The following is a 7126-nucleotide window of genomic DNA, read 5'->3' on the forward strand; positions in this document are numbered from 1 at the left end:
AATCCTGCCAGTGGAGAGGCTTGTGAAGAGTAGAGGAGTTGATACCTGTAAGAGGCTCAAGAGTGCCTGGCCCAGGAAAGTTCCTCTGTCATGCTGGCTCTCAGATCAGACACACCAGCAAGAAAGCTTCCCACCCAGCCTGTGGCCCTTTGCATCAGGCCCAATGAGTGGCATTTCCTTGTTTGGCTTGGAAAGACAGAAAGGAAGATCTAGTTCAACTCGTGGGCCTTTCTGCAGATCTGTGCCTGTGTGGCATGAGAGCATGCCCATTTTGAACATTTGTGCTAAAAATACTTGGATAACTACCTAAAAGAAACCAGGCTTTATAAATGATTGTCAGAATGCATGTGAATGTCCCTTATTCATAACAGAAGGCCACGTCTAGAAAACTCAGGCTTTCCTTCCTTCAACTATTATCCTCCCAAGTTGCAACTCTGAATGCAGACAGCTGCTTCCAGCAGGGTCCTGCCTTCTACACAGGAAGTTGCTCTCCTGGCCTAAGCTCAACCCCTTTTCCTCATGTTCAGGGGACACAAAGGCAGGCTTCTGGTCTACCTCCCAACTGTAGGGCCATGGGCCCTGGGCCCCCTTCTTGAGGCTCTCAGTGAATGAGAATTGAGGGAGCATATAACAAGAGAGAAATCTTGAGTCATTTGGAAGAAAACTTTCCCATCTCAAGGGAAGAAAGAACACCGTAATCCCCACTGTTTTCCATCTTTTCAGAGTTGGAACTGAGTATCCTAAATTTTCTCTTATCAGAGTCTCAAACCTACATTATTTTCTACAAACAATATACAGAAGAGTGTTGAGCTAGATTTTTAGCAGATTTAGGATCATTTGGAGTGACACACAAGACCGAGATGATAGTTTTGGGATTCTTAGTGTGGTCTTCATGACTGTCCCCTAGCTCTGCCTTTAGGGGAAAAAGAAAATCATGCATTAAGCTCAGACATGGTCCTTCTTTGTGGGGGGAAAAAAAAAATAGTTTCAGCAAATGTCCTGAGGTCAATGAAGACTCAGTGTCTGTTCATGTTTTGAAAAAAAATAATAGAATTAAAAAAAATTTTTTTAATAATCCACACACCATAAAATTCACTTCTTTAAAGATTTAGTAGTTTTCAGTACATTCAGAGAGTTGTGCATCCATCACCGCAATCTGATTCCAGAAGATTTTCATAAGCTCAAAAAGAAACCCAGAATCTCTGACAACCACTAATTTATTTTCTATCTCTATGGATTTGCCTATTCTGGATATTTTGTATTTGTAGATATAGATATTTTCTTTTACAGATACATCCCAGATAAAAAGAACTGATGTTTAAAATCACTGGGACTTCCCTGGTTGTCCAGTGAAAATATAGATATTTTCTTTTACAGATACATCCCAGATAAAAAGAACTGATGTTTAAAATCACTGGGACTTCCCTGGTGGACTTCCGATGCAGGGGGTGTGGGTTCAATCCCTAGCCCGTAAACCAAGATCTCATGTGCCAATGGGCATGGCAAAAAAAAAAAATTACCTTTGGAAAAAAAAGTGTAGTCATTTCCCACCTTTCCACACACACCCACAGGAGAGCGTGTAAGATATTTTCTCTCTCTTTTTTTTTTTAACATTTATTTATTTATCTGGCTGCTTTGTTGGTCTTAGTTGTGGCATGCAGGCTCAGTTACTCTGCAGCATGTGGGATCTTGGCTCCCCAATCAGGGATTGAACCCACATACCCTGCATTGCAAGTCAGATTCTTAACCACTGGACTACCAGGGACATTCCATGTAAGATCTTCTTTATCATCAGATACAGATTCAGTCATTTTAGCCTATTGGTGGTGGCGGGGAGGGGGGGCGGCGGGGTGGAGGGGATTGAATTTCTAGGTTAATAGTGGATAACCAGAACACTTAACTAATTTGAAGAACTTTTCACCACACAGGTGTAGCTGATGAAGGTTTAGGTCTCTAGACCACATGCTAAGTTATAGTGTGGCCTGGATCCAGGCAACTGAGTCTGCTAACATTCTGGTCTCTGCACTGTGTGGATCCGTGCCTGATACGGTGCACATTGTGTTCTGTGTACGCGATGCTCCCTGGAGTTGTGTATTGTGCAGCCCTGACCTCAGAAGTTGGAAGAATTGATGCTTTTGAACTGTGGTGCTGGTGAAGACTGTCCCTTGGACAGCAAAGAGATCCAACCTGTCAATTCTAAAGGAGATCAATGCTGAATATTCATTGGAAGGACTGATGGTGAAGCTGAAGATCCAATACTTTGGCTACCTGATGCAAAGAGCTGACTCATTGGAAAAGACCCTGATGTTGGGGAAGATTGAAGGCAGGAGGAGAAGGGGATGAAAGAGGATGAAATGGTTGGATGGCATCACCGACTCAATGGGCATGAGTTTGAGCAAACTCCAGGAGATAGTGAAGGACAAGAAAGCCTGGCATGCTGCAGTCCATGGGGTGGCAAAGAGTTGGACACAACTGAGCAACTGAACAATAACAAATAAAAAGCATGTTGAAAATGTATGCCCTGTAAAAAAAATTTTTTTTCTTTTTAATAAGTGGTGGCTAATGAGTCCCAGAGGCAATGAGGTTGAGGTTAAGAGGAATCTCCTTAATTAACTTCCCTGGTCAGGTCAGTTTTCTTGTTGGTGTGTCTTTCCCCGGGTCTGTTGCCAGGCACTTTGTGGCATCAATGTACCCTTTATCTCTCTAGGCCACAGAGCACCCTGGGCTGCCTTTTTGGGTTGCTCCCAGACCTCCCTCACCTCCAGCTGTGTCCATGTAAGAGAAGCAATCTTACAACAAACGGATCTTGTGAGTGGTGATCCGCTCCATTCAGTCCTTCCAGAAACAAGAGCAACAATGGCCAGGACTGAAAGCATCCAGACACTAAAGAGTACAATGCTCTGTGTGGCATTATTCCATTTATATCAACAAAAGTGACCAGGGTTACAAGTCAGTTGAGTAGCCATGATCAGGTGGAGAGAGGGGCGATGATTGGAAGGGAACTAGAGGGGCCTCCAGAAATGCTGGCTATGTTCTGCTTCTTGATCTGAATGGGTGTTTACCTTGTGATAATGCACTAAGTTGACCGAATATGTTTTATACATTTTCCATTAGTCAGGAATACTTAATTAAGAAAAATAACAGGGTTGGTGGCATGACATGGCAGGAGATCCAGCTCTCTGTATTGGTTCCCAGTCTCTCTGGGTGACCATGTCTTTTCTTAGGTGTCCTGTGGCCCATGGGAAATGCTCTCAGCTAATTGTATCCTGACCATCTAGAGTAGCGGGTCAGCCAACCGTGGCCCCCAGGTCAAAGCCAGCCTGCTTCTTGCTTTTGAATGGCCTCGGGAACTGCTCCAACAGACAAAGAGCAGTCAAGGAGACTAAGCATTGGTAGCCCCATCCACCCAGGTCAGGGCCAGCTCACCCATTAGTCTCAGAACACACAGGGCCTAGGGTCCACAGTACATTTAGGAGCCCACGAAAATATTTTAATTTATTTTGAAAACAGAAGGAAAGCATATAGTTCAGCCTGAATTCCATGTGTTTTTATAAGACCATAGTTACAAACTGTAATCTTTAATATGTGTATCTGATACAGGGGCCCGTGTGGTGGAAAGTCATACATGGCCCAGACCACAGTTACAAACTGTAATCTTTAATATGTGTATCTGATACAGGGGCCCTGGTGGAAAGTCATACATGGCCCTGTCCCTGTTCCCCACTCCACTGCCAACACCAGCTTCTCTGGCTGGAGGCTACATCTTATCCCTGCCCAGGGCCTACGCTGTCACCACCTACATGTTGGGGACTTTGCTGTTGGCACATGCTGGGGATCAGGGAGTAGAAGCCCAGTCCATGTGCTGACAACTTAGCAAATGTGGCCAGCGGCCCAAGTTGAGATGACTGGACTTATGCTCCAGGCTCTAGCTGACACTGGCAGCCAACCCTTCACCTACTGTCTATCAAGCCCCTCCCCAGACAGGCCAGTGGCTGTCTGTCCTGAAAATATCTCCAAGCTGATGGCACCTGGGCATCAAGATGCCCACTCCGGGAATGGTCCACCCCAGGCAAAGTGGGGGTAGTATGGGGCAGGAATTTTCTCTTCTGTTACATGAATAGAAGAACCTACATGATATCCTCAATTTGGCCTTGTCCCAGAAAATCTAGATGGACCAACTTACCAGCTGGGCCTTTATGGAAAAAGGTTGCCAACCCCTGCTGTAAAGAAAATATGTCTCATCTCTCCTGATCCATTTGCCACTGGTATGGTTTGCTGGAAACTGGAAAGCCAAGTAAATTAGGCTGTGGTGTTCAGCCCATGAGAGATAGCGCAGCCATCCCAACCCTAGGACAATGGCCTGAAGTTTGTGGGTTGAGTGGCTGGCAGTTTATCAGTGGCAAGGGAAACTGAGGCACATACCTCAGGGAGACTCTGAGGTGGCTCCCAGAGATCCTGGCCTGCGAGTGGAGATGGGAGCTGTAACACAAGTAGACCTCATCTGTGTAAGAGTCTTTGAACTGGAAGCTGGCCTCCAGCCACAGATACTACTTACTAGAAAAACCTATGCTGTTATTTCATCTTAAATCCTCAGAGACCCCAGAGAGAGAAGTAAAGCCACGTTCATGAGAATAAATGAAGCAAAGTAAAAAGTCCTACCCAGTGGTTCTCATTAGAATCACCTGAGCATATAAATGCTTAAGCCCCACCCAAGAGAGCCTGATTCAATGGGTCTAGGTTTGGACCTGGATAACTTACGTTTTTTAAGTTCCAGCTGAGCCAAGGATGTGAGCCAAGGATGAGAACTGCTGCGCTAGTGATTTGTCGTTGTTTAGTTGCTAAGTCGTGGCCAACTCTTTTGCAACACCATGGACTGTAGTCGGCCAGGCTCCTCTGTCCATGGGATTTCCCAGGCAAGAATTCTGGAGTGGGTTGCCATTTTCTTCTTCAGGGGATCTTCCCACAAACCCGTGTCTCCTGCATTGTCAGGGGGATTCTTTACCGCTGAGCCACCAGGGAAGCACAGCGAATTTTAAGAAATATATATTTGGTCATTCAGGTGGCCAAAATACACTTCTCATACACAGTTGGTCTTCATCCACAGTTCCTAGTCCACAGCTCCCCATGTGCTTGGAATTCCCTGAGTGCTGGAATAGCAGCAGCATCTTTGATTATAATATTTGGTCTCTTGTGGTCAGTTCCTGAAATTGCTTCAGAGCCATAAAGGTGAAGTGAGTGTCCTATTGTTCCTAAGCAGTCCCTTTCCACTGCAACTTGGTTTATGTTAATGAGGTGACTTTTGAAAGCACTTAAGGATGGGAGCTGGTGTCCAGTGGAACCGACCACATGATTAGAAGTTGGCACTTTCAGTCCTACCCCCTGACTTGGGGTAAGGGAGAGGAGCTGGAGGTTGAATGGATCACCAGTGGCCAATGATTTAAACAACCATATGCTCAGGGCTGGTGCACTGGGGTGACCCAGAGGGATGGTATGGAGAGGGAGGTGGGAGGGGGGTTCAGGATGGGGAACACATGTACACCGGTGGCGGATTCATGTTGATGTATGCCAAAACCAGTACAATATTGTAAAGTAATTAGCCTCCAATTAAAATACATAAATTTATACTTTAAAAAAGAAAAAAAATACCTATGTAATGAAGCCTCTTTAAATACCCAAAGGACAGTGTTCAGAGAGCTTTTGGATTGGGAAGCACATGGAGGTCTCAGGGGAGAAGGGCACACTCCAAGCACAAAGCTCCTCACCCCTTCCTACAGTACCTTGCTCTATGCATCTCTTCTACCTGGATGTTCTTGAATTATATCCTGTTATAATAAACCTGTAATCTAGTAAATATTTTCTGTGAGCCTTAGAAAATTCATCAAAACCAAGGAGGGGAAAATGGGAGCCCCTGATTTATAGCCCATCAGTCAGAAGCACACATGATAACCTGGACTTGTGATTGGCATCTGAAGTGGGGGCAGTCTTGTGGGACCGAGGTCTTAACCTGCAGAATGTGATGTTCCCTCCTGGGGGACAGTGTCCAAATTGAGTTGAATTTTAGGACACCCAGAGGGTGTTGAAGAACTGATCAGTGGTGCGAGAAAACCAACTCCGTCCCACCCACACGTTGGGATCTGGTGTTAGTCGGAGCTAGCCACTTTTCTTTCTTAGCACAGGTGCCTTCTCTCAGTGTCTAGTCAGCGCTATTGACATGAAACATCTCTAGGCAGCTTTCAGTCTCTATATTCAATTTTCCTGCTGTGTGTTTTTATGTACATTGAAAGTATACCACGTTAAGCATTGTTCTATGCAAAGATGAGTATTGCCATTCATATGAGGAGTTACACTATTATAGAATAGTAATTGATAGATATTTCCTAACAATACCCATTAGCAAGTAGATGGAGTATTAACACCCTCAGCTGAGAGCTCTGGTGGCATCTGTAAGCCCTGGCCAATGAGCACTTGGGCTTCGTTTTCTCATTCTGAGTCACGGAAGTCAATGCATCCACTTCTCCATGGTGTTTATGTTCTCGTGGTAAAAGCTGTCAAAAAAACATCCAGGTGACAGCACTGGAGGTGCCACAGAAGTGCCGAGGAAGAGTATCAGCTGGCTTTCAAAATGAACTCCTTCAAGAAACTGGATGATGAAATAGGGCAGAACAGGCAGTAGGATAGGGAGTGCTAGAACCCCCGCTGACTGATAAGCATCAGAGCGCGTGGGAGGAAGAGATCAAAACTGGAACAGGAACTAGAAGAAAGGGCAGCAGCAGATTCATCACAACTTCAGGGGGGTTAGAGAACGCTGTCACAACACACCGCCTTGAGCCCAGTCTTAATAATAGCTTTGATTAGAGTAACCTAACTCTAACTTGGTAAGAGTTCCAAGTTACACACAACAGAATCCATTCTAGATACGAAAAGCACTGATAACAGGGTATTAGTAAAAGTAGCACTTCTGCGAACGATAGGGGAAACATTGCTAAAACCCAGCGGGCAGGAGCAATGCGGCTGAGAGTTCCTAGTTCTGGAAGAACGGTTCTAACAGAAGTTCTATTGCTGGCACCGCCCACCACCCCACACCTGGGACACAAGGAACCAGGCAGCGGAACCCTGTCCCCAGCTA

The sequence above is a fragment of the Bubalus bubalis genome, chromosome 12, assembly GCF_019923935.1.
Source record: "Bubalus bubalis isolate 160015118507 breed Murrah chromosome 12, NDDB_SH_1, whole genome shotgun sequence".
NCBI classification, from domain to species: Eukaryota; Metazoa; Chordata; class Mammalia; order Artiodactyla; family Bovidae; genus Bubalus; species Bubalus bubalis.